At 45.3% G+C, this 27031-nt stretch overlaps 1 long non-coding RNA gene across 1 annotated transcript in view; it reads left to right on the forward strand.

Moving 5' to 3' along the window:
- Positions 1 to 8160: 8160 nt before the first annotated feature.
- LOC310690223 overlaps positions 8161 to 27031 on the forward strand; it is a 34418-nt gene continuing 15547 nt past the window's right edge. The window contains exons 1-2 of the long non-coding RNA XR_014517997.1: positions 8161 to 8368; positions 8425 to 8460. This is a non-coding gene — a long non-coding RNA (uncharacterized lncRNA). The remainder of the gene's footprint in view (positions 8369 to 8424; positions 8461 to 27031) is intronic.

Here is a 27031-nt window from a genome sequence, read left to right on the forward strand (position 1 = left end):
CCAGCGGCAGAGCAGTTTGCAGAAGAGATGGAGGCTTTGAACCAGTAGCTCCAATTGAACCTGTAAAGGGCCAAAGAGGTATATAAAAAGCACACAGACAGGCATCACAGGCCAGGAGAGGTCATACAGGTGGGGGACAAAGTGTGGTTGTCATTCCAGGGGTTGCCCTTAAGGTGTGTGTGTGCAAAAAACTGCAGCCTAGACGGCTGGGGCCCTTTGAGGTAATCCATCAGGTCAACCCAGTGACATTCAGGCTAAAATTGTCGGACAGCATGAGAATACATCCGGTGTTTCATAGGTCCTTACTTTTGCCTTACAGGGAGTGGTACGGCTCCCCAGGAAGGGAGGAAGGGGTGTCAAGCCATCCACACGTAGAGGAGAGGGAACGCTGTAATGAAGTAACGAAAATACTCGATTCCAGGTGGAAAGGGCACCGGATAGAGTACTTGGTGGCCTGGGAGGGGGAACCCAGCTCAGAAAATGCGTGGGTTCCTGCAGGCTCCATCACAGAGGAATATCTGGTGGAGGAATTCCATGCTCTGTTCCCACACAAGCCAAAACCCCAAAGTGACAAAGTGTTTGGACCCACAGAGGACGAGGGGGACTTCGTAGGCTTTCCATCCTCAGGGGGAGAGGACGAGCTACGGGACGAAGTCGCGGAGCTGTCTGAGGGGGAGGAAGCTGACTGGGACTTCCTGTCGGCAGCGGGGGGACGGACATGGGAGGATGGGAAGCAGTTTTTGAATCCACAGAGGACGACGACTATTCTTTCCGGGGTTTCCCCCCTTCTCCTACCAACACCCAGGAGGGGGATGCTGTTAGAGACCCCACCAACGGGGAGGGGGGTCTTGAGGGGGGGTGGATGTCAGGGAACTGCCATCAGCTCAGAGGCGAGAGGTGGAAGAGCAGTTGTGTCACAGGGAGCCTCCAAAGATTGTGCAAAACAGCTCTTCCTCCGGCGAGGAGGGAAGCCACACCTCCAGTGGGGAAGGGATGCAGGGATCAGAAGATGCTAGAGAGAGCCGCAACACCAAGCCTGAGCAAAGCGGGGGGGGGGGGAGGCAAGTCCTCCTTTGCCAACGCCCTCTCTGTGCAGTCGGTTTGCGAGCAGAGAGGGGAGGAGAAGGATGGGGGTCAAAAGACTGTTATGCTGGGGAAGGCTTAAGGACCACCCACTCCCCGATTCTGCTAGCGACTGAGCAGACATGGACTTGAGACGTTCTGCACCGTAAATATTTTTGAACAGATAATAAAGCCTGGAAAAAACTGGTGGGAGTCTTGCCTGTTCGCTCTCAAGCAACCACGCCGGCACATAATTGCCAACCAAATACGCTATATAATCCCATATATACTAGAAGATGAGACAAAACAATGGATACACCTAGAGAGGGACACAATTGAAAATACCTGCACCACAGCATACCCTCTCCTCCCAAACAAACTAAGGAAAATTCCCACAACACTTCACAGGTTCACACAGACCATGCTCAAAGCATGGAAAACAGAAATAGGCAAACTATCCCCAACCCCATCCCCACTAACTCCCCTGGCGTACCACCCATTATTCCACCATGCAGCACAAAACCTCCAGATTAAAACCTGGCAAACCAAAGGTTTATATCACCTAATAGACTTCTATAAAAATAACAAACCTTTGTCAACACAAGAAATACAAGACAAACTAGAAGACACCCAAATGCCCTGGTTAACACACCACCAATTACATGCCCTCTTAAACAATCCAGTAGTAAAATCAGCAGCAACTAGGCCTCTGACAACCTTCAAAAACCTCCTCCTAACAACAAAGGGACACGGTAGAGGGATGGTATCCGCAATATATAAAATACTACTCCAAAATGCTATGAACTCCCTAGACGCAATCAAAAAACAACGGGAGGATGACATAGGCTATGAAATTAACCACACTCAATGGACCAGAATGTGGTCTAAACCCCCCTTTAAATCCATATCAACAAAAAGAAAAGAACTCACTCTGAAACAGGTGGTACCTAACACCAAGAAAACTAGCGCTAATACGCCCAGGAACCTCACCAAAATGCTGGAGAGGGTGCACCTCCACAGGCACATACCTCCACATGTGGTGGGAGTGCCCCAAAATGCAACTATTCTGGACAACAACCATATGAGAAATATGTAAAATAACCAAGCAAGTATTAGAAATCACCCCGGAATTGGCCTTACATCTTGCAAGACAAAAATGCCCACTTACACCACAAAGAACTCATAACCCACCTACTTTCAGCAGGCAGAAACATCATAACCAGACACTGGAGAGACCCGTCAGGAGTAAGCATGGACCAGTGGTACCAAATAGTATGGGAAACAGCTGTACTAGAAAAATTAACCAATAAACGGAAACAGACATGGGGACAAATAGAAGAAGATGCCTTCTTCTCCCTTTTATCACACACACAGCCCAACAAGACAATGACAAAAATCCCCCAACAGCATACAAATAAATATGGCTAACCTGAACCTAAACACCCACCCACCCACCCCACTCACACATGAAAACAAATACCGCCACAGCCAACCACAAATGAACAACCACACCCTAGGCCAACCCCAACCTCTCTCACCACCAAAGGAACACAAGTGAACAGCAGAGAACCTGCACAAGCAAGCTGACACCAAACCCTACATATATTAAGTAAAATAGAAACATCATCACCCAACCCCACCCATCTTTCCCCCCTCCCCCCTTTTCTTCCTAACATCTCAACAAATGAAACTGATTTGTAAAAATGTTACATGGGAAAAATACAAGAGAGAGACATTGCACATACTTTTGTAAATCAAGAAAATCTTTAATAAAAATACATTAAAAAAATATAATGCGTTCAATCTCACTGTCATTCTCATCAAACCAGTCCTGGTGTTTCTTGGCTTGGTATCCAATAGTTTGTTCACAAGCTGCAATAATGGATGTTTTTAACTTGGTTCAGTGTTCCTCAGTGTTATCAGGGAATTCCGAAAGCAGGTAGTCCTTAAGAGTTGTTTGGGAGCAGTCTCGCTTAATAGGATCTTGAAGGGCTTGACTGTTCATTTTGTGCCTTGGTTTCCTTCCTTGAAGCCTGTGTTGAGATATAATATTGATAGCCACCGTGGAGTGTATTAATCAGTGATCTGTCCAGCACTCATTGGCACTCATCATAGCTCTGGTAAGGAGCACATCATGATGATTTTCAGCTCAGACAATTACATAGCCTAGGAGGTGCTAGTGGTTTGACCAAGGCTGCCTCCAAGATGTTCTTAATTTATTTTTTTGTCGAAAGGGTATGTTGGTAATAACAAGGTTGGGCTTCACATATCATCAAAAGTAAGATTCCGTTCTGGTTGCTGTTACCAATTCCTTCTTTCCCAATAGTCCCAGGCCACTGATCGGAATCTCACCCAACTCTTGCATTAAAATCACCCAGGGGGATAATTTTATCTTCCTTAGGCATCTCTGATAGGATGGTATCCAGCTGAGAATAAAAATTTTCTTTACTGTTTTCATTGGCTTCCAGTATTGGAGCAGAAGCGCCTGTTGGTTTCTGGCAAGTTTTTCCCCGACAGGTTGAAAGTCGCTCATTAATGCCAGCAGGGACATCTGACAAGAGCTTTACAAGATCATTTTTGATAGCAAAGACTACTCTATGTATTTGACGTTCTTGTTCAGGTAGACCTTTCCAGAAGAATGTGTAGCCTCATTTTTCTTCCTTCAGTTGTCCCTTACCTGGTCTTTGAGTTTCTTGAAGTGCTGCAATATCGATGTGAAAACGTCACAGCTCTCTTGCAATGGTGGCAGTTCTGCGTTTGGAATGCTTATTATCTGTGCTATCCAACAAAGTCCATATATTTCATGTTCCAAAGTTCAATTGTCTTTTATGACTGCTGGTGGTGACCCCACTGAGCATTGGTAATCCAGTCAGGGGAAAAGGGAGGCAGACTATGTTTAGGGCACCTTTTCTAGCCCCTTCCCCTTTTGGGGTGAGCAGAGTGGATCCTAAATAGGGCTGCTCAGACATGGATACAGCTGCTGAGCTCCTCAACTGCCTCATTCTTTGAGTCAGAGCGACTGAATCTGTATCCACCGCCCATGTGCCGGTTCATGACTAGGGGCTTCCAGATTTCACGGTCCTGCCCCCTTTACCATTTGCTGATTGCCATGGGACGTTTAGGGGTTTGGGTTTGGGATGGATTTTTGAAAGATGCCTGTGCATGAATTTGTTTTATGTGTGTAGATCAGTGCACACTGACCAATGGACAGTCTTCACAGTAAGGCTCTGTTCCTCTGGCATGAGAACCGGTAGATTCTTATCTGCTGCAGCCTTCATCTGCCTTCACAGCCGTTGTAACATACCGCTTGTTTTCTTCCACCTGTTCTGCCGTTGAGGACTTCTTGGATCATTCTTTGTCTAGCTCCTTCCCTTTGACCTTAACACCTTGGGTGACCCTGCTGGGAGTATGAGACTTCCAACAGCTTTGCTCACAAGGATCATACCAGCAAGTGAGAAAGTACCAGCCAAGTGAGGATGAGGGAAGGCATGGGCCCAGAGGGCACTATCACTAGTCATGGTGCTCACCATCTTGATTCACAACCATTTCCTGAACAAAGGGACTAATGACAGTACTTACCGGTAAGTGGCAAGGGATGACACTTACCTTGCATTAACTTGTCTGACTAGTTCAGCAATAGATTCCCCCCCCCCCATTAGATTTTAACCCTTGCCTGATGTAGGACCCCTGGAATTAGAAGGGGCTCAGGACACCATGCAGATGGGGATTTGGACCTGGGTCCCCCGGCCTATTCTGACACTTTAACCAGTATACCTCACTGCCTAGTTCAACATTCCCCAAACAGATCTAACACAGGGTTAGAATGCTTATCAATATTCACAAGGCTTTGTCAATCTGTTATCTGGATATCTGGATGTCAGTTAAAGGAATGACGCTGCATTATTTTCAATATATAAGAGCAACATCTGCGAAATATCTGAACTTCTTTCAGAAGCCACACTCTCTCCCTCCTCTTAACAAAACCAAAGCTTGAGAACATCTAAAAACACACATGTCCACGTGACTGTCTCTTGACAAAGAAAAATGAGAGAATGCAAGCTGTAGAAAAACAAAATGTTCTTTGGACAAGTCTCACATTTTGTTTTTCATTCATTGCTTTTACATTGATTTATGCCAAGCAAGTTTTGTTGTTGCTGAGTTGCTAAATCCCACCCCACTCCCGTAGCTCCTGTGCTCTCCCCCTGGGGGTGGAGCAGTCCAGGAAGTGGGTGGTTTAGGAACAGACACAGCTGGGTGCATTACAGATGTGCGGACTGCAAAGTGAATTGCCATCATTTAGGTCACCTGGTAGAGAGCGCTAGGGAGGAGTCAGTGGTTGCATAGGGCATGTTGGCACCAATGAACTGGGGAAGGCCTGGAGGCCTGGAAGTGAAGTTTAGGTTGCCAGGTGGGATGCTGAGAGCCAAGATCTCTCTGTGGAACTACCAGTTCCATATGAAGGGCCAGTTAGACAAGCACAGCTTGCCCCATGGCTGGATGAGAGGGGGTTAGATTTGCTAGGCTCTGGGGGACATTTTGGGAGAAGACCAGCTTCTACAAAAGGAGTGGGCTCCACTTGAACTGGGATGGAGGTAGACTGCTAACACCAAAGATCAAGAAGGTGGAAGATTAGCTTTTACACTGATGGGAAAGGGGGCCAATAGGAACTGAGGAGGGTCCAGTTCGGAACAAAACTTCATCCCAAGACGAAGGTGGAAAAATAAGATAATTTAAGTGGGAGAGAGCAGCACAAGGCATTGAGAGTGCAGGGGCCAGAGCACCCCAGGCTAAAGCGCAAGTGCCAGAAACATTTGGAGAGAGAGCCTGCACGTAAGGATTTCTGCATCAATGCTAGAAGCCTCCCAGCGAAGAGGGGTGGGCTGGCGTGCTCCATCTGGAAAGGAAGCACAGGTGGAGTGGGCATAACAGAAACCTGGGGGAATGGAGAGAAACAGCAGGAGGCAGGCACCTCTGGATACAAAGTCCATAGCCGGGGAAGGGAATCTCTGGCCAAAGGGCAAAACATGGCTTGTCCGGGGTCTCAGTTTGGCCTGCGGCTCTATCTTCCTCAAACCACATCTGCTTGCCCCACACCTGGCATAATACATGAGAAGGATACAGACTTCAAAGGAACAATCAGAAGTGCATCGTTAAACTGTGGAACTCCCTCCCACAGGAGGCAGTGATGGCCACCAACTTGAATGGCTTTTAAAAGAGAATTGGACAAATACATGGATGAGGAGGAGGAGGAGGAGGAGGAGAGGGCTATCAATGGCTAGTAGCCAGGATGGCTCTGCTCTACCTCCACACTTGGAGGCAGCAAGGCTTCCAAATACCAGTTGCTGGAAACCACGGGAGGGGAGAGGTGCTCTTGTGCTCATGTTCTGTTCACTGGTTTCCACAGGCATCTGGCTGGCGACTGTGAGAACAGGATGGTGGACCAGGTGGGCCACTGGCCTGATCCAGCAGGATCAAAGTGAGCTCCTGATGGCTCCTGTGGTTGGATTCAAGGCTTTCTTCCACTTCCACAGTGGTTTTTGTGCAGATGCTCCCCTCTCCTGGAGCAACGCAGGTTGCAACCATCCAAAGCACCAGTCATTGGTCTGGGAGTGCCCTTTGCAGAGAATCATAGACTTGGAAGAGACCCTGTGCCAGAGCAGGTGTCAAGAGAAGGCCAGCAATAGCCCACAAGGTGTTGGGGTAGTTAAATCTTTACTCAACTACACAAAACAGTGCAGGCCTAGTGAGCACAGCAACTTTTTCCAGTAGATCTTGTCCTCCCCCAGGTCCTTCCCAATCAATATGAGACTTCTTAGCCTTTGTTCCACCCTCTTCATACATCTGCAGGTTCTGGGAGACCAGGGGGGAGGACTCCCGGGTTTCCTCACCAGCCTGCCTCATCTCTGCCTCTTGAGCCCCCTCCTCTCCAGCCTCCACCTCTGCTTCTGATTCTGGACTGTCCTCTGCCACAGCCTCTTCCTGCTCAATGAACCCTCTTACCTCTTCAGGTTCCAACACCTCTTCCATCTTCCCAGTCTGCTCCCTCTTCTCCATCTGACCACTCACCACTGTCCAACCACCACTTCTGGAGCCTTCTCCCCTTGGGGGATCCCCAGCCGATTCCTCCCACCACTCCTCTGCATCCAGCCAGTCCATGATATCGTGAGGGTCATCTAATGCAACCTCCTGCGATGCAGGAATAATGCACAGCGGTTCCTGAGCACCAAACACGCAGGTTGCTCTCAGGAGCTCAGGAACCCCATGCAAGGGATGTTGGAAAGTAGGTGGGACAAATTGCTCGTCAATCATGTCATGTCACAAGGATGCCATGTGATTCAAAGGTGGGTTGTCCCACCCACCTGCCAAAGTTGGCCTGTGTGGGGACAGATAAAGATCTGCTCCATATAGTCAAAAGTTTCCCAACCCATGCTCAATAAGAAGGCTAAGGAAGGATGTGGGGCCATTTTCTTTGCCAACAAGTTGGAAACGCCAAAAGGGGCAGACTCCTCGCCCAAAAATGTTTTGGGTGACACTGGGCCCCAAGAGTAAGTTAGTACTGAAGGTGTGTTCCAGTCACAACAAAGAGACAAAATGTCTAGATACCCTAAATTGTTGGATGGCTTTTAATACATAGGTAGGAGAAAATATCTCAGATGCAATTTATCCCTCCAGGTTCCCCTGTGTGTGGGTTGAACAGAGTTTAAATGTCCCACCCTTGGCAGCAAAATCAAAGCATATAGGAATAGGCTGTGAAGCCTTCATTAAATTAAGCCCAGCTGTGAAGCAAGCTGGCTTCCCCTTTTCATTTAACAAGTACATCAGACAACAGATTGTGGAAGTAAGCTTAAAACGTGATTTAGTTACTCATGGTCATGCACCCAGCTATAGAAGCACTAAAAGCTATGCAGATAAAATACTTATATTTACCGTAGAAACAGTCTCAGGCGCATGTCTCACAAGGAGGAAGCAGATGTACACCCTCCTGCTTGAGAAATAGGTGGGGAGAGAGGAACAGGAAATTACATATGCTGCTTTCCTCCCAGAAGAGGAGTGGAAATGACACCACACAGCGCCCTCTCTACCAACTGCATTTCTGTGGTCTGAGTCTTTGCCTATCAGCAATACTGCTGTGTGGTCATTTGCCCCTAAACTTACCAACTAGCATGGTTGGATTTTGACTGCTCTCTTCCACATAATTGGCTGTGCTGTAGAACAGCTGGTCATGGAACTGACCAGAAAGGTCACAACCTTGGATTTAATCTTAAGTGGAGCTCAGGGCCTGGTGCAAGATGTAAGTAATTTTGTTGTCCCCGAGAGGGGGCAATGACAATAAAGATATTATTATTATTAAGAGTTGTTGAGCTGGAATGTGGAATCTCCCAATGTAACTGGTCTGTGGTAGGTTGAATTAATTTTTTTCAGACAGCTGAAAAAATATTTATTTATTTGGAACATTTGTACCCTACTCTTTGGTCTAAAAGTATCGTAGAGGGGCTTACTATCAGTTGAAACAAGGACAGACCCTACCCACAACTTTACAATCTAAAAAGGAAAAGAAAGACACACACACAAGGGAAAAGGAACAGGGAGGGAAGAAGGAAAAAAATCAAACTCAGGTACCAATTCTTAAACAATAGTTCTTATAATGTCCAGCTGTCACAATTCAAGGGCAGGAGGTGCCTAGTGGAGCTGGTTTTTTGGCAAAGCTGTTGGAATGAGCCCTGCTTCCCATCTCTCCTCCTGGGGCAGTCTCACAGAATGGCTGCCCCCATTAAGAAGTTAACAGAAAATTTATTGCCATAAGGTATGGTGAAATAATCATCATCATAATTTGGTAGTGTATAGTCACCCATCCTTAAACAGACCCTGGACAATTTTCAATAAAATACTAACAGCACAATATAGAATAATAATTAAAACCAATAGTAAATAGCAGCTGAAGAAACAAAGAGCAGCTTCCTTGTATAAAATAAAATAGTTTACAGCCTGGATTTAAAGCACAGCATCATCATCATCATCATCACCATTTATTAGAATTATAGTGACCAATGGTGGCAGCCCCTTACACTGATGACCCTAAAATATAACCTTCATGCCAATAAGGTCTTAGCCATGAGAGCCAAATGGGCTCCCAGTGACCAAGCATGACTGTCTCCACTGTGCCCAACTTTCCCAGAGACATTTGGTTGGCCATGGCTGGAGATGGAGGCCTGGCCAGGAAGACCTTTGATCTTACCCAAGAAAGCAAAATGTGAGAAGAATGAAGGTTAGAAGCTACAGCTGGCAATCCAAGAAGCTTCCACTTCTGCCACTCCCCTTTTAAGAACATGCAGTATAGCAGATGGGACCCACGAAAAGCAGACTGTTGTGAGGAACTGGTTGCTGGCATGGAAGCAGAGAGTCATCTGCAGAAGGGCTGGAGAGATCCCCATGTGCAGACTTCAGTTCGCAGGAGGCCCCGTGGAGAGGAATTGTATGCTAACCCCATGTCAGCCTGCATCAGATCTGAGGAATCTGTGGCTCTCCACAGGACTGCAGTTCCCTCCATCGCTGGACTGCAGCTCCCTCCATCGCTGACCACTGGCCATGCTGGCAGGGGGGCGGGGAGCTAGAGTCCAACAACATCTCAGACCCTCCAAGTGCCCCCATTTTCTAGGGACACCCCTGATTTAGAGAAGCTGCCCTGATTTCTGATCTGATTCCGGAATGTCCTGCTTTTTCTTAGACATCCCTATTTTCATTGGAGAAATGTTGGAGGGTATGGAGTTATCCGCCCCGCCCCCCCTCCATGCTGCGTGAGGACAATCCTGTATAGGGAAGGGTTTTTTTAATGTTTAATGTTTTATTATATTTGTATATATGTTGGAAGCCGCCCAGAGTGGCTGGGGCAACCCAGTAAGATGTGTGGGGTATAAATAGTAAAATTATCATTATGGAATGGGACGTCCCTATTTTCAATGGAGAAATGTTGGAGGGTATGACATCTTGAGGGCCATAGAATAGCGCCCCCCCCCCCGTGCCCTATAACTTTGGAATATTCTAAACTGCTGACTGTATCCCTTAATTTAGCAGCCAGGGTAGGTGGAAACAATCATGACTAAAAACAACACAAGCTCATGTCCTATAAATCACCCATCTCTTTCAGATTAAATGCAGCCAGTTTATTCCTCTGATGAAAACAGTTTAGTTTACAGTAGCTAAAAGCAATGAGTAACATTTGGCCTTGGTTAAGATTCAATGGCTCAGCAAGCAAAGCAAGTTTAAGACTTTATTTTTACATATTTTTGGAGCAGTTATGTCTAAGGAAAAAAGTTACTAAACAAAGAAATAATTGTGTTGATTAGACACAGCCAAGTAACCTAACATTGAACCCAGCAAATGTTTTTGCTGATATAATTCTGTTTTAATTTATGACCTTCAAGCTGATACTATTGTTCACATAGCATTTTAAATATTTAGCTTGGAGTTGCAAGCTCTTGATACATTGGCAAGCAGCAAAGGCAGCAAGGCTTGTCTTTTTTTATCCCTTACTTTACAAATAGCTGTTTTTATTATTTCTGTAAAACATCTGCTTGGATGTGCATGGTTTTGTTTTTGAAGAAAGGCTATCATCAGTTATGTTAGGGGAAAACCCAAAGTTGGAAGAGTTAAATTCTCCTCAGAGTATCATGATGTGCGCATAGCTCAGCAATGACATGCTCATTACTGAATGGCTACAATATTGAGATCCAATATGCCAAACAGAACTCATACATCAATCGCATCGCCTGAAGTGCAGTACTGGTCAGTGAGGCTCATTGGTTCACACATTCTGATGTGAGGTATTAAATAATGAGTACATGACCCATCTTTCATGGCAGGTGGGCGGGTGGGTTCTTAGTCATGCACTACATGCATGCAACCTGTGGCATTTTGAATGCTTGATTTTGAATGCTTGATTTTGTTTAAACAAATCAGGAGGGCCCCTAGCTCAGCTCTTGCATGCAGAAGGTCTTGGTGTCAGTCTTCCTGGCATTTTCCACGAAAGCATATTTCTGGTATGGGAAAGCCAAAGTGCATAAAAGTTTTACAAACCACATTATTAGGAAGAATTTATATATGGTATGGGATAAATACAAAAAATTGTTAGAAAGGAAGACACCGTGGTGGCTTTCCCCACTTGAGGCTATATCAGTGGGGAGGATGGGACATGAGACATATTAACACAAGTAGCTCAAGAGATAAAATTAAAGAGGTTTGGAGAGCTAGGGCAACAAGTAACTGGCTACAATATCATCAAATTAATGAAATATTTAACTTGGACAAAAAGAATGGTTTTTTGAATCTCTAAGCAATACTTCAGGGATGTGTGTGGAGCTGTGGTCTAAACCACAGAGCCTAGGGCTTGCCAATCAGAAGGTCAGCGGTTCGAATCCCTGCGACGGGGTGAGCTCCCATTGCTCACTCCCTGCTCCTGCCAACCTAGCAGTTCGAAAGCACGGCAAAATGCAAGTACAGTGGTACCTCTAGATACGAACAGGATCCGTTCCGGAGCCCCGTTCGCATCTAGAGGTAAACGTAACTAGCGACGGCATGTCTGCACATGCAAGCATCGCTTTTCGCTGCTTCTGCGCATTTGCGTAACGTCATTTTCAGTGCGCATGCGCAAGCAGCGAAACCCAGAAGTAACATGCTCTGTTGCCACAGTGCATCTCGAACGTGCTCAACTTGAAGTGTATTCAACCTGAGGTATGACTGTAGATAAATAGGTACCGCTCCTGCGGGAAGGTAAACGGCATTTCCATGCACTGCTCTGGTTCACCAGAAGTGGCTTAGTCATGCTGGCCACATGACCAGGAAGCTGTATGCCAGCTCCCTCGGCCAACAAAGCGAGATGAGCGCCGCAACCCCAGAGTCATCCGTGACTGGACCTAATGGTCAGGGGTCCCTTTACCTTAAGCAATACTTCTAGGACCAGAATGAAACGTTATAGGGATAATGGGCATCTTTGCCTTGTTCCCTTCACCAAAGAGCACTGGCCCAAAACTTGGATCTTGGCACCCAGGCAGGGGCGGGCAAGCAGCGTGTGCCCCTGAGGGGGGTGGGGCATGGAGGGAGCCCACTGCACCTGGCCTGGCTGGGCGCGAGAAGGCTGCCTTGGAAGCATCCTCGCTTGGTGTCGCCCAGCTGAGGAGAGGGGTGGCAACGCTGTTGTTGATTCTCCTTTCTCTGCACCTGGGTCAGGCTTGACCCAGGAGCGGGGCTGCCAGTTGCAGCCCAGCCGCTTGTCGGAAGTGAAGGCTGGGTAAGTGGAGGGTGAAGAGCACTGTCTGTGCCTCACCCAGCCCTCGCTGCTGACAGGCAGGCACTCACGCACCAGGACCAATGGAGATCTCTGTGGGGTATGTGTGCCTGGTTTGCACCCCCCTCCCCATTGTGTGCCTGGGGCAACAGCCCCCCCAGCACCTCCATGCTACACCAGTGCACCCAGGGGATTCTCCTTTTATACCTTCCCCCCTTTCAATCCACATAAATAACCCGTTTCACTAGAAAACAAAAGGAACACTAACATCAAAATTGCAATTTTATGATAAAATTCCACACTATGCAGAGCCCTTGTTGAAGACTCAACTTGTATGGCAGTTTTGCACCCTTCTAGTTGACAAGGTCTCCTGTGAGGGGCATGTCTGGAGCCCCATAATAGCAACTCTGTTGTTTTCCTTGCTAAAGTTCTTTTTGAAATTGGTTGGATAAGTGCCCTGGCCTACCAAGCGGCTCTTCACAACCTAACGCTATTTCAGTATGCAATAAATAAAATTTCCCAAGAAACAATCTGCCATCTCCCAAAAAAGGCCTAGGTTGATGAGAATTTCATTGATAGGGTGCCCCAACAAAATTATTCCTAAAACTTTATACACCTTATCTAAATTCAGTAGGAGGAGAGATTGGGTGATTGCATGCTGACTTCTTGGTCACTTCATGCCTGCTAGGCCAAATATGATGCACTATGCAATGGTTCAAAAGTTGGGAGCTGATCACAACATTTTTGACCTTTTAAAGCACAAAATCTAGACAATCTTGTTTTTCTTTTTTGGGGGGGGGATGAAATGTGCAATCCCACTGGGCAGAGAATCACATGCTACTTGCTCAGACATGATTCATGCAACGTGATTTAGTAGACAAATCATAAGTTTCCATGAAAAAGAAACTGTATGATATTTATGACCCAGTACAACGTGATATTTTAAGCTAGATGATTGACTTGTTGATGAACCAAGCAGCAGTTTGGTCAGTGTTCTGATTGCCAAAGCTCTCTCAAGTCAGTGAAATATGCACTCGTGGAATTGGTGTCTCTGTGTTTCCAAGAGGGCTCAGCAGCACTCATTTTCTGGCAAGCAATTCACATCGCGCCGTCCTCTGAGTCAACTGGAAGAGACCTCATGCTTTCCCCTCTCCTATCAATCCTGCTTGCTGTCGGACCATGAATAAACATTCTCCCGCTATTTTTAGCTTGACTTTGGCCTTTGTTACAGAAAGTTTTAAGAATTTCATAAGTGCTTTTCCACCAGTGAAATGCAAATGCATATGAATGGCAGCAAAATACTTAGGGGTGATGTTTGATTCTCATATTTTGGTGTTTCATACAGGAATTAATGGGAAGAGAAACTTAGAGGGTTAGAAATGAACACCCCAAACCCAGCGTAAGGGAACTGCCTACCCTTGGATCAGAACCATGCTGGAATGGAAATAATTTATTTTTATGAAGACACTATAAAATTTTTCACTATTGTCAGGAATGCGTATGGTTGCTCACGAAGTAAACAGCCCAGGAATCTGACTTGCCTTTTACAGGTTTTATTGTGTGCAAAACTATGTACAGTGCAGAAGTCCAAAATGCATGTCTGCCTCAATCGCTAGCAGATTCCGAGAGTGGGTTCTTCCGGTTTCCCCTCCAGAATAAAACCCGGGGCACCCCCACTCTCCTCCTCTTTTCCTTACGCTTAATTCCCTTGGGAAAACTATGCAATGGAAGCTGCACGTCACTCTCCCTTTCTTGCCTGGGATCGGTGTCGGCTTCACCAGTCTTTGACGAAGTGCTACTGCTCAGCAAGGGGGGAGGCTGCCTGTACGTTCCTGCCTCCCTCCCCTCTCTTGATGGCAGTTCCCTGACATCCATGGACTTCCAGGTTCATATGTATTATACATGTATATTGTTTAAGATCAGTATCTGATACCCAGTTTTTCAGTTGTACAAAATAAAGTGAAAAAAAGAAAGAGAAGAAACATAATACAATATGTGAATATATGTGGGAAGGTTTATTTTAGCAGAGTTAAACAATCCCCTTTATAAGTTTATGCAGTGATCAGCTTGTTGCATTGGCTATATCAGGTCTGCATGTGGTAACTAAATACAAAGGTTTACCAATCATTGACTGATACTCATTGTTGTCTGGCAACGGGTTTGAATTCTCCTGATTCTTTAAGAAGTCAGTGGCCATGGGTGTAGCAACTGTGTTTGCAACTTGCATCTGCATGCTTTCAATGAGGTCATGGATCTTTTGCCTTTGATTCAGTCGTCGTACATAAAGTACTCACATTTGTAATCACTGGGCCTTTTCTTTGCAAATTGCTTGCCAATGGGGATTCCTTGGGTGAATTTCCTGACTCCTCCTCTTCTAAATATCTCATCTTTGTCCAATACTCCGGTGGTTCTATAGTTATCATTCTGTTGTGGCCACTGGATCTATTATCAATCTCTGCCTCCGGTTCTTTAATCTCTTTCAATGTCTGGCTCATAAGATCAAGCCTCTTGATAACTGTTTGTTGCTCTTCCTGAGGGAGATTCCTAAAGGAGCTGAGAAAATCTTCTTCCAAAGGATTTACAGAGTGCTCAGATTCCTGAAGATGATTATCTAGAGGAATTGGCTGTTCCTTTTGGCTCACCTGGTTATTTTGATGTTGGGCATGATCCTGCGAATTCAACTCAGGCATGTCTGTTTCCTCCCCACCTGCCAAGTTTTTTTGTGATGTCATTACTTCCATTGGGGATCCAGGCTTTGGTTTTGTGAGCCCCTCTGAAGCACCAGCCCTCATCTTACATAAGGGTGCAACAATAGAATTGCGAAATACCCGGGTTGGAAACACTCCTCTGCTTGACAATCTGAATTTCAGCTTGTGAATCAGTGAGGGCAGTCTAGTAGAGGAAAAAGTTAACATAATTTTTTGGATTTGATTTGTGGTATTCAAGAGTTCAGTCCTAACGAGGTCGATCTCTGTAAGTCCAATGCCAAGTAAGTCTGATAAATGTCATTTGGAACGCTGGGCACCTTTCCAGCTAGGAGATTGATCTGGCCTTCCACAAATTGTCATGCAGATCTTTTTTGGTTGGAAGATTAAATAAGAAGAGTTTGTTTTAAGAGCCTCTGCGTGTTCTATGTTGAGCTTAGGGGTCTGCTCTTGTCACCAATTCCCTTTGGTACTATGGTGTTCTGTTGATGCCTGCTTGTTATTAACTGATAAACTGTGGACCTCTTCGGATAACTGGGTTATTTGAGAGGCAATACCTCTAATTTGTTGGAAGATATGCTCAACCGTTCTTGCAATTAGAGTTAATTGGGTGCTCTCCCTACTTGTTATTCCTTCCTCTCTGAGCGGCACAGGATCAACTTGCCCCATTGTTGGATCCAGTTCCACGCTCTCACCTTGAATACTCTCCCCACACTCACAATCATCTTCAAGAGGAGAAAACCAGTTTTTTGTTGGAACTATAAAAGCAGATTTGTTAAAAAAGTCCTCTATTTTAGATTGTTTGGGAACTGGTGAGAGAGCTACATCCGATGGGTCCCTGTGGCGTTTACTAGCAGGCATAGCGTCACCGTGGGGAGTAAACAAGGAGAGGTTCCCCCAACCAAAAAAGAGAGGAAAAAATAGAAAGTGCTCAGTTTGTTCAATTTAAGAGCTTCTCTGTGTGGAGACTGCCAGGAGTTTTCAGGAACAAAGTATAGAAGGGAGTTGGCAGTTAATAGCTAGCAGCTGGCGGCCTGCCCAAGATGCTTCACAGAACTTGCCCAGGATGTTTCTCATAGCATAGACAAGAAGGTGCTGTTAAAATCTCAGTAGGTTGGTAAGTTTAAAAGTAGAGAAGTAAAAAAGGAAAAAATACTTCCCTGGGTGGCAGTCAATGCTAATTACAGTCCTGTTATCCGTGGAGCTCCGAAGCCTGCTTGCTAAGCCGTCGCCATGGCGGCTAACAGATTGAGGTTGAATCCTGACAAGACAGAAGTACTGTTTTTGGGGGACAGGAAGCGGGCAGGTGTGGAGGATTCCCTGGTCCTGAATGGGGTAACTGTGCCCCTGAAGGACCAGGTGCACAGCCTGGGAGTCATTTTGGACTCACAGCTGTCCATGGAAGCACAGGTCAAATCTGTGTCCAGGGCAGCTGTTTACCAGCTCCATCTGGTATGTAGGCTGAGACCCTATCTGCCTGCGGACTGCCTCGCCAGAGTGGTGCATGCTCTGGTTATCTCCCGCTTGGACTACTGCAATGCACTCTACGTGGGGCTACCTTTGAAGGTGACTCGGAAACTACAACTAATCCAGAATGCGGCAGCTAGACTGGTGACTGGGGGCGGCCGCTGAGACCATATAACACCGGTCTTGAAAGAACTACATTGGCTCCCAGTACGTTTCTGAGCACAATTCAAAGTGTTGGTGCTGACCTTTAAAGCCCTAAACGGCCTCGGTCCAGTATATCTGAAGGAGCGTCTCCACCCCCATTGTTCTGCCTGGACACAGGTCCAGTGCCGAGAGCATTCCGGCGGTTCCCTCACTGCAAGAAGTGAGGTGACAGGGAACCAGGCAGAGGGCCTTCTCGGTGGTGGCGCCCGCCCTGTGGAACTCCCTCCCACCAGATGTCAAAGAGAACAACTACGAGACTTTTAGAAGACATCTGAAGGCAGCCCTGTTTAGGGAATCTTTTAATGTTTGATGTATTACAGTATTTTAATATATTTTTTGGAAGCTGCCCAGAGTGGCTGGGGAAGCCCAGCCAGATGGGCAGGGTATAAATAAATTATTATTATTATTATTATTATTATTATTATTATTATGCGCTCAATATCACTTAAAATTTGAGACGTACTATCTTCAGAATTTATCATTGAGAGGTGTTCATCATGAAGCCCATGCAAAATGATGAATCTGGCTTTACTGTTCTTTTCTTCCCAAGCTCTTATCTTGGGTAAATCACCCTCATCTGTGTTTGTAGGCTTTTTATAGCATCCAGGACTCCTTTTGCATCTAGAAGTGCTATTAGGTGTTGCTTCCAGTGCGCAAAATTATGTTCATTTAGCACAGGCAGGCCTCGGCCTAGATCACTATCAACTAGCCATCACACTAGCCATCTCAAAAATATAAAACAGCTCTCCACTGCCTTAGGTAACTGTAACTCTGAGGGAAGTGAGGGGGTTGCTTAATCCCCACTGGATAACCAGGAAGTAAAAAAAAAAAAATTACGCAACTCTGGGCCCATAATCCATTGTGGGAAGGTTTACTTTAGCAGAGTTAAACAATTCCCTTTATAAGTTTATGCAGTGATCACCTTGTCGCTGACTCGTCTGAGTTCTACTAATAAAGATGCCTTCCTGGTTAAAAATCCCTTTGAATCCCTCTTAAAGAATACACAAACAAATCTGATTCATGTTAATATAAAACTATTTTACTCTCAGATTTATTCAGGTTTACAGAACTGTACCTGAAGGCAGGCTTAGGTTACATAACAAGCAAATAAACTATACCAGAGGGAGGTTGGTCCTGAGGTGACTGCAACTGAGCAGTTATCTTTCAAAACTACCAGCAACCGACGCACTGGTTGTCACAGCAACCGGTTAGAACATGGAGGCCGTTAATCCTCTGTCGGAATGTTGCACTTGACTGCACCTTTACATCCCACAATATACAGGGTGAGTCTTTTAAAAGAGGCCCTGTGGAACATGTGTACTCTGTATCCACGGGACCTCAAAGGACTCACCCTGTATGTGTATGTGTGTGTGTGAATACGTATATAATTATTAATAACCTACCATATTCTGTATAAACTTGTTCCAAATGTTTATATATTTATCTGAACAAAGTCTGTGTCTATAAGCAATCTATTCATATGTTGGGAGTGCTGTCATGTCTTCAATCCATTAGTTAAAGCTAACAGGACCAGTGGTCAGGGATGATGGGAAATGTAGTCCCAAAACAGCTGGAGGGCCAAGTTTGGCCATCACTGGGTTAAAGGAAACCATAGTTTTGTTCTTCCAGTTCATCAATACCAGTCTTTAGGCCATAGTTGGGGCATGTAGAATTCATTTTTGTTGTCCAGCTGTCAACTTCCATATAACAGGTATACAATTCAAAAGAATATTTTCTTCTGAAATTTTCAAGTTTTTCCATACAGTCAGATTTGTACAGTTCAACACTTTCTCCCAAAACCTAGTGAGAAAAAGTCATTGTAAGAACATATGCTTCAAAGAGGAAGTATCCTTATTACATCTCAAATAAATACTAAACTAAGACTTCTACAATACAAAATAAAATTTAGAATCTATTGTACTCCACTACATTTGTATATAAAAGGACTGTCTAGCGCTGCTCTTTGTTGGTGAAAGTAATAGACTCTTAACATCCACTATTTGAAATTTGACTGTTGACTCAATACAGTACATAATATTTGACACCTGTTGATATTGGACAGTAAATTATATATACTTAGTACTGGATCTTCAATGTTTGATAAACTGTAACAGCTAATTAAACTTGGTGCTCATTGTTTTACCAGTAATGCTAGCTGATATTCAGTATCAGTAGTTGGACAATATTTGATGTACACATGTGCCATGAGATTCCAGTTATCACTTGTTGTTCTTGGCATCCATTTGATGGTTGCAGCGCCTGCTGTGGCTGTAGAGACAGGAGATGCAAGAGAGACAGTTTTGTTGCAGCTGGGGCAGAGGAAGGCGTCTGGTTGTGGTGCTGCAGATGCACAAGCCTGGGCAGTGTGTCTGGAGGTCCTGGACTGCCCAGATGACAAGACACCCCCCTTCAGCTTCTCTAATATGGTCCAAAAGGAAGCAGAGCAATACATTTGGCAACAGCTTGGTTGCCAAAGTTGTCAAAAGGAGGTGTACAAGATGCCACTACATGATGGAGGAACGTGTAGCTACGCTCCAAAGAATTAGAGAGCTGGAGCTCTTCTTGGAAGCAACAGAGCACACCGTCTCCACCAAGGAGGAGACAGGGGACTCCCCTGAGAAGGAGACTAGTTCACCAACACAGGAGCCAGATATATGGAGAAACGTAAATCAAAGAAGTAGGAGGCCCAGGGTTCGCTCTGATTGTTTAGAAATACACAATCGCTTTGAGGTCCTCTCCCCTAGCATGGAAGACGAAGAGCAGACTCCATTTGAGGATCTCTCCTTCATTACAGTCGATCAGGTATATGAAGACGAGCAGCAAAGTCAGTCCTCAGGGAATGTGCAGGCGACCTTGGAACGGACAGCTCACGGAAGAACCCCGACCAAACCTAAGAGGAGGCGTGTAGTGGTGATAGGGGATTCCCTACTGAGGGGAACAGAAGCAGTGATCTGTGGGCCTGACAAGATGTCTCGGGAAGTGTGCTGTCTCCCCGGGGCTAAGATCCAAGATGTAACTGAACGACTGCAAGGAATCATAAAACCCACTGACAAATACCCCTTCCTCTTGGTTCATGTGGGAACCAATGACACTGCAAGCAATAGCCTCCAGAAGATCAAAAGAGACTACGAGGCTCTGGGCAGGAAATTGAAGCAATTAAATGCACAAATTGTCATCTCATCTGTCCTCCCAGTTGAACGACGTGGCCCAGGGAGAGAGGGAAAAATAGTGGAAGTGAACAGCTGGCTTCGCAAATGGTGTAAACAGGAACGGTTTGGATTCTTAGATCACGGACTGCAGTTTCTTGAAGATGGACTTCCGGCAAGCGATGGGCTGCACCTCACAACAGTTGGGAGAAATGTTTTTGCCAAAAATCTCAGAAACCTCATCAGGAGGGCTTTAAACTGACTAATGTGGGGAAGGGAGACAGTGCTCCTGAAGGTAGGAGTCTATCAATTGATGAAGATGATCATCCAAATGTCATAGACCAAATGAAGCAAACAGCACGCAGACCTAGTGGTGGGAGGAAAAAATCCTTAAATAAGAGACACAGGGGAATGATTAATGGACTTCAATGTCTGTACACTAATGCGCAAAGGATGGGATATAAACAAGATTAGCTTGAGCTCTTGGTACAGCAAACTAAATATGACATAATAGGCATCACTGAAACCTGGTGGGATAAGTACCACGATTGGAATGTAATAATGGGGGGATACAATCTATTTCAGAGAATCAGACCAGACAAGAAAGGAGGAGGAGTGGCGTTATATGTCAGGGATGTGTATACCTGTGAAGAGATTCAAGATTTAGAACCTCAAAGCCAAAGTGAGAGCATTTGGGTCAAAATTAAGGGAGAGAAGAATAACAGTGACCTCATTGTGGGAGTTTACTATAGATCCCCAAGCCAAACGGAGGACATAGATGATGCCTTCCTGGAACAGATGGCCAAGCATGCAAAAGGAAGGGAGATAGTAGTAATGGGGGACTTCAAATACCCGGATATTTGTTGGATGTCAAACTCAGCCAAGAGCATAAGGTCAAACAGATTCCTCACTGGCCTTGCAGACAACTTCATTGTCCAGAAAGTGGGAGAAGCAACAAGAGGAACAGCCATTTTAGATCTGGTCCTAACCAATGTTGATGACCTGGTTAGTGGGGTAGAAGTGGAAGGATCATTAGGCGCGAGTGATCATGCTCTTCTGAAGTTTACTATACAGCGGAAAGGAGCAGCCAAGCATACTAGGACTCAATTTCTTGACTTTAAGAAAGCCGACTTCATAAAACTTAGGGAAGTGCTGGGTGAGATCCCATGGACAGTAATACTAAAAGGAAAGGGAGTTCATGATGGCTGGGAGTTTGTTAAGAGGGAGATAGTAAAAGCACAACGTCAGGCAATACCAATGAGACGGAAACATGGAAGGTGCCTAAAGAAGCCAGGGTGGCTATCTAAAGAACTTTTAACTGAGTTAAGATTAAAAAAGGATGTGTACAAAAAATGGAAAAGGGGGGAACCACCAAAGAGGAATTCAAACAAATAGCCAGCACGTGTAGACACAAAGTCAGAAAAGCTAAAGCACAGAATGAACTCAGGCTTGCTAGAGAGGTTAAAAGCAACAAAAAAGGCTTTTATGGGTATGTTCGTAGCAAAAGGAAGAACAAAGAAACAGTGGGGTCACTCAGAGGAGAAGATGATGAAATGCAAACAGGGGACACAGAAAGGGCTGAACTTCTCAATGCCTTCTTTGCCTCAGTCTTCTCCGATAAAGAAAACAATGCCCGACCTGAAGAATTTGGAGCAAATGATTCAGCAAAGGAAACACAGCCCAGAATAACTAAGGAGATAGTACAAGAATACTTGGCTAATTTAGATGTATTCAAGTCTCCAGGGCCAGATGAACTGCATCCAAGAGTATTAAAAGAACTGGCAGATGTTATCTCAGAACCACTGGCAGTCATTTTTTGAGAATTCCTGGAGAACAGGCGAAGTCCTGGCAGACTGGAGGAGGGCAAATGTTGTCCCTATTTTCAAAAAGGGGAAAAGAGAGGACCCAAATAATTACTGCCCAGTCAGTCTGACATCAATACCAGGGAAGATTCTGGAGCAGATCATTAAGCAAACAGTCTGTGAGCACCTAGAAAGGAATGCTGTGATCACCAATAGTCAGCATGGATTTCTGAAAAATAAGTCATGTCAGACTAACCTGATCTCGTTTTTTGACAGAATTACAGGCCTGGTAGATGAAGGGAACGCAGTGGATGTAGCCTACCTTGATTTCAGCAAGGCATTTGACAAGGTGCCCCATGATATTCTTGTAAAGAAGCTGGTAAAATGCGGTCTTGACTATGCTACCACTCAGTGGATTTGTAACTGGCTGACTGACCGAACCCAAAGGGTGCTCATCAATGGTTCCTCTTCATCCTGGAGAAGAGTGACTAGTGGGGTGCCACAGGGTTCTGTCTTGGGCCCGGTCTTATTCAACATCTTTATCAACGACTTGGATGATGGACTCAAGGGCATCCTGATCAAATTTGCAGATGACACCAAACTGGGAGGGGTGGCTAACACCCCAGAGGACAGGATCACACTTCAAAACGACCTTGACAGATTAGAGAACTGGGCCAAAACAAACAAGATGAATTTTAACAGGGAGAAATGTAAAGTATTGCACTTGGGCAAAAAAATTGAGAGGCACAAATACAAGATGGGGGACACCTGGCTTGAGAGCAGTACATGTGAAAAGGATCTAGGAGTCTTGGTTGACCACAAACTTGACATGAGCCAACAGTGTGACACGGCAGCTGAAAAAGCCAATGAAATTCTGGGCTGCATCAATAGGAATATAGCATCTAGATCAAGGGAAGTAATAGTGCCACTGTATTCTGCTCTGGTCAGACCTCACCTGGAGTACTGTGTCCAGTTCTGGGCACCACAGTTCAAGAAGGACACTGACAAACTGGAACGTGTCCAGAGGAGGGCAACCAAAATGGTCAAAGGCCTGGAAACGATGCCTTATGAGGAACGGCTAAGGGAGCTGGGCATGTTTAGCCTGGAGAAGAGGAGGTTAAGGGGTGACATGATAGCCATGTTCAAATATATAAAAGGATGTCACATAGAGGAGGGAGAAAGGTTGTTTTCTGCTGCTCCAGAGAAGCGGACACGGAGCAATGGATGCAAACTACAAGAAAGAAGATTCCACCTAAACATTAGGAAGAACGTCCTGACAGTAAGAGCTGTTCGACAGTGGAATTTGCTGCCAAGGAGTGTGGTGGAGTCTCCTTCTTTGGAGGTCTTTAAGCAGAGGCTTGACAACCATATGTCAGGAGTGCTCTGATGGTGTTTCCTGCTTGGCAGGGTGTTGGACTCGATGGCCCTTGTGGTCTCTTCCAACTCTATGATTCTATGATTATATGATTTCTATCGACGCATATCTTACTTTTGTGCTCTTGTAGTTTTGAAGTCTTTTGATGATCAGCAATATTTCACCCAATTTCAAAAAACTTGTGAGTTTGTCAAGAAAATGAGTTTGATCATTAAAAAAAAAGAGTGAAGTAAAAGGAGAGAGAAAAATCAACTTTTTTCTTGGGGCTGTTATAATCATATCACCAGGCTAGGGCCTCTTGTAATGCGAAAAACTCTCTTACCCACTCTGATAACATATGATATGATTCACAACCCACATAGGAACAGCTTCTCTGATGCTTGGAGATATATAAGACTTGTTGGTTCATGTTTTGCATAGCTGTGACCTCGGGTATTCCAGTTCTGCATTAATGACATTATGGGCTAGTTTAAACATTTCACTACACTTACAACTATATAATGATGTGCAGTAAACTGCAAGCAAAAATACTCCACCTCCCCCCCCCCCATGGATGTTTTGGCTGTTCTCATTTCCTCAAAAGAACAAAGAAAATGTGTCTTTGAGAGCGTTACCTGCCTTTGGGCAAGTCCATCTATTAGTGGTGGTGCCTAGAGTGATGGAATTGGGTTGATGAGGTCCTAGGGTCAAATCCTTTCTCTGCTGTGAAGCTTAGAGGGTGACTGGAGAGGATGGGGTGAAGGACAGTGGGGTTACGTAACATCCTGAGAGCTGAATTAAAGCTGCTGGCCAGGAGAGAGAAGGTGAGGCCAGCCTCCTCTGCCATCTGGATCACAGAGCTCACTCTAGCTGGGGTCAGTTGAGGGCATTTATGAGGGAGATGTGAAGCACACACACCCTCAATAAATTTGACTAGTCTCATCTAAACGCATTCGGCTTATTTTGAAATGTCTGGGGAGGAGCAATATCAAATCACTTTAGGCAAAATCTGGTGGGAACACAGAAATTTATGTACATATACACCACCCTAAGGACATTTGTTCTCTTGTTGAAACTCTATTGAAATTGCTCAGATATTTCATCTGAAGAGAATCTGGGGTATTGGCTTAATATTTTGCTTCAGAGCAACTCTAACCAAGACATGGGAATGAAAGGGCAAACAAGTTTTCTCCAGTCACCTGCAGGAACCACGTTGGAGCATGAGTGTGCTTGTGATGGTTCACTGTATGTCTATTTTGGATATACTGTATGTATGCATGTAAATCCCTTTTAACTAGAGAGGTGAACTTGGGACTTTCTAAATACATTGTGCAGAGCATATGCTCTGTCTCTGAGTATTCCTTCTCTAATAAAGTTAGAACATCAAGTTTATGGGTGCTCATGGTCCATGACAAAGTTACATGCCACCAGGCACATATCAAGTTGGAAACTTGTAATTGGATACCTGGATATGCTGGAGCATTTCTGGTTCATATACATACTTAGGTTACTTTTCTTCAAAAATAAAATAAAACAAATTCAGACTCCAAGGTGCTGACAATGCCAAGGTTGCATATTGATCCCCATAAGGGACAGCTGCATATTCCTGCACTGAAGGGCATTGGACCCTCAGGGTCCCTTCCTGCTCTATGATTCTATGAGACAGTCGCTTTTGGGGGTGGGGACTGTATTCAACCATCCTTGCAATACAAAAAAGTTTTGTAACTAGCAGTCCATTCATCTACAATTACAATTGTCTCGTGGTGTCAAGGTCACAAAGACCTTGAGTATAAGACACCTATCGCATAATATTACAAATTATTGATAATGAATACAATTTATTTCATTCTCTTGACAATTATCACATTTGAGTCAATTTACTTCCTCTTTCATTGCTTTTGGCTGATCACGCATTAAATTATGAACGACTCCAATTTCATTTCAGCATGAGTGCAGTGTCTGCATATTCTAAATGTGAATACAAAGCCTATTACTTTGCTTACATTGAAATATGAGCTTAGACCACACCTTTTTGTTATTGAGCAGCATATAAATCAATAATAATTATTGTATTTTCAGTTGCAACATTTCCACAAAGCAAACAGAGGTTGCTAAGCTCACCATTTGCGTATTGACAGGCATTCCCATTGCTTACCTGTTCAAGCCAGATGAAGAGGGGAGGGGAGGCTGGAAGCAGATGCCCAGAGGTAGGACCATGATGCCGCTGTGATGTCAGAAGGGACAGCTGGCCAATCAGCAGCCAGTCAGCCTGCCAGCCAGCCAGCCCCCACTGCTCTTGCTGATGTCGAAGCAGCCTCCTCTGCTCCCTCCCCCGCGGCTGCCAGGGGACAGACCCCTGGGTGGCACTGCAAAACCAGCTGGCTGAGAGGCTCCGGTGCTGGCTGAGCACAGGGGTCCCCCTTGGGAAGGGGACGTTCATGTTTTACTGTGGGGTTTGCCCTCAAGTTGCAGGTTGGTGAAATGTAAGAACTGATGAAGAATTCATGGCTGCCGGGGCTTCACAGGATTTGACTTTAAAAAATAAACTCCTCTCAGTGTACCTGCCCTCCTACTTTACTTAAACTTATGCCATTATTTAAAACAGCATAGCTAGTAATGTTGTTTTAGACGTCTCAGGTCCATGACTTACCAGAGTTCCCAACTGGTGCTCCCATGTGGGCAGAAGTCTTCGGTCCTCACTGCCATGGCATTTTGGCTCCCCACACAGGGAGGAGGCAGAGCTTGCTCCCTCTGGGTTTTCTTAGGCCACTGGACTTGGGTCAGGCTGAAGGTTTCACTGAGTCTGGTCCACTCCCTGGTCATAAATAGGGACCCCCCCCAACAGCTGACCTCATCAGTTTGTTGGCAACTTCTCCAACCACCTGGCCTCTTCATTTTGCTTGTTATGTTTCATTTTTATGCTGTTTCATTGTTATGCTCGTGAGTGAATTATCTGCAGAATTTGCTGTGGGCTCCAGTCAGACTGCTTCCCTCTCCTGGAATGAAATAACATTTCTGCTCCAAATACCGGTTGCCGCAAACCTACAGGTGAAGAGAAACACACTTGGGCTGTCTCCACAGGCAGAGGACTCAGAACTGTTGAATTCTGTGGGGTTTTATTTGACTCTATATTTGTCCACACGCCTGTGGGAAGAAGCACATCAAACCTGTCAGCTTCATTCATGCCTTCAAGAACAGGAGTGACCTTCACCAGAAAACTGGCTATGGTTCTGCTGCTCCTGAACTCAACAGGGTAGGGTGATGAGCAGGCCCACACATGGCATGGAGCCTCCCCTTTTGGGGTCTTGAGATCATTGAAAAGGCTGTAAACTGCTCAGAAGCTGTGCTTCTCAGATTTGGAGCAGAACCTGTGCAGACAAAGGGCATTTCCACAGCTGGTCCCCTTGGAGCCTGGGCTCACCTAGATCTAAGTCCTGATCCCCTTCTAGAGCCTGATATTGGTGCATAATGTAGAGGAGAACTTTATTGCTTATACTGTGTTATTATTTGATGTATGTCCCACTGCTTTAGTTTAGTTGTTATCATTTATTGTTTTTAGGACTTCCGGTCGGCGCCATCGGTTAATGGCAGATTTCCCTCCGAGCTCCGGAGGGAGTCTGCTTTGCGAGTTCGGGTCCTGCCGCTACGGCGAAGCAGGGACCCTCAAAAATTACAGGCGTGGAAGCCTGTGAACAAGGAGACTCGGTGGGCACCATTGCGCCCCCCCCAAAATCGCAAGGGAGCCTTTTTAAAGGCTCCGGAACGGCAGCGGGGGTGAAGCGCGGTGCTGAGAGTCGTCACCCAGCTCATGAAGCGAAGCCGCATCGCCATAGCCGGAGAGTGCCGATTCCTTCCTGAAATTTGGATTACAAATTTAAACCTGTGAGTAAGACTGAAAATTAATTCGGGATTTACAATTACCTTAAAGAATTTTGGCTGAAAACGGGATTGGCTTTAAAACAAGGAAGTCAGCCTTTCCCGGACTGCAAAAGCATACAGCAAAGAAGGTT

This window comes from Podarcis liolepis (assembly GCF_965112155.1).
Source record: "Podarcis liolepis genome assembly, chromosome: 12".
Classification (NCBI taxonomy): Eukaryota; Metazoa; Chordata; class Lepidosauria; order Squamata; family Lacertidae; genus Podarcis; species Podarcis liolepis.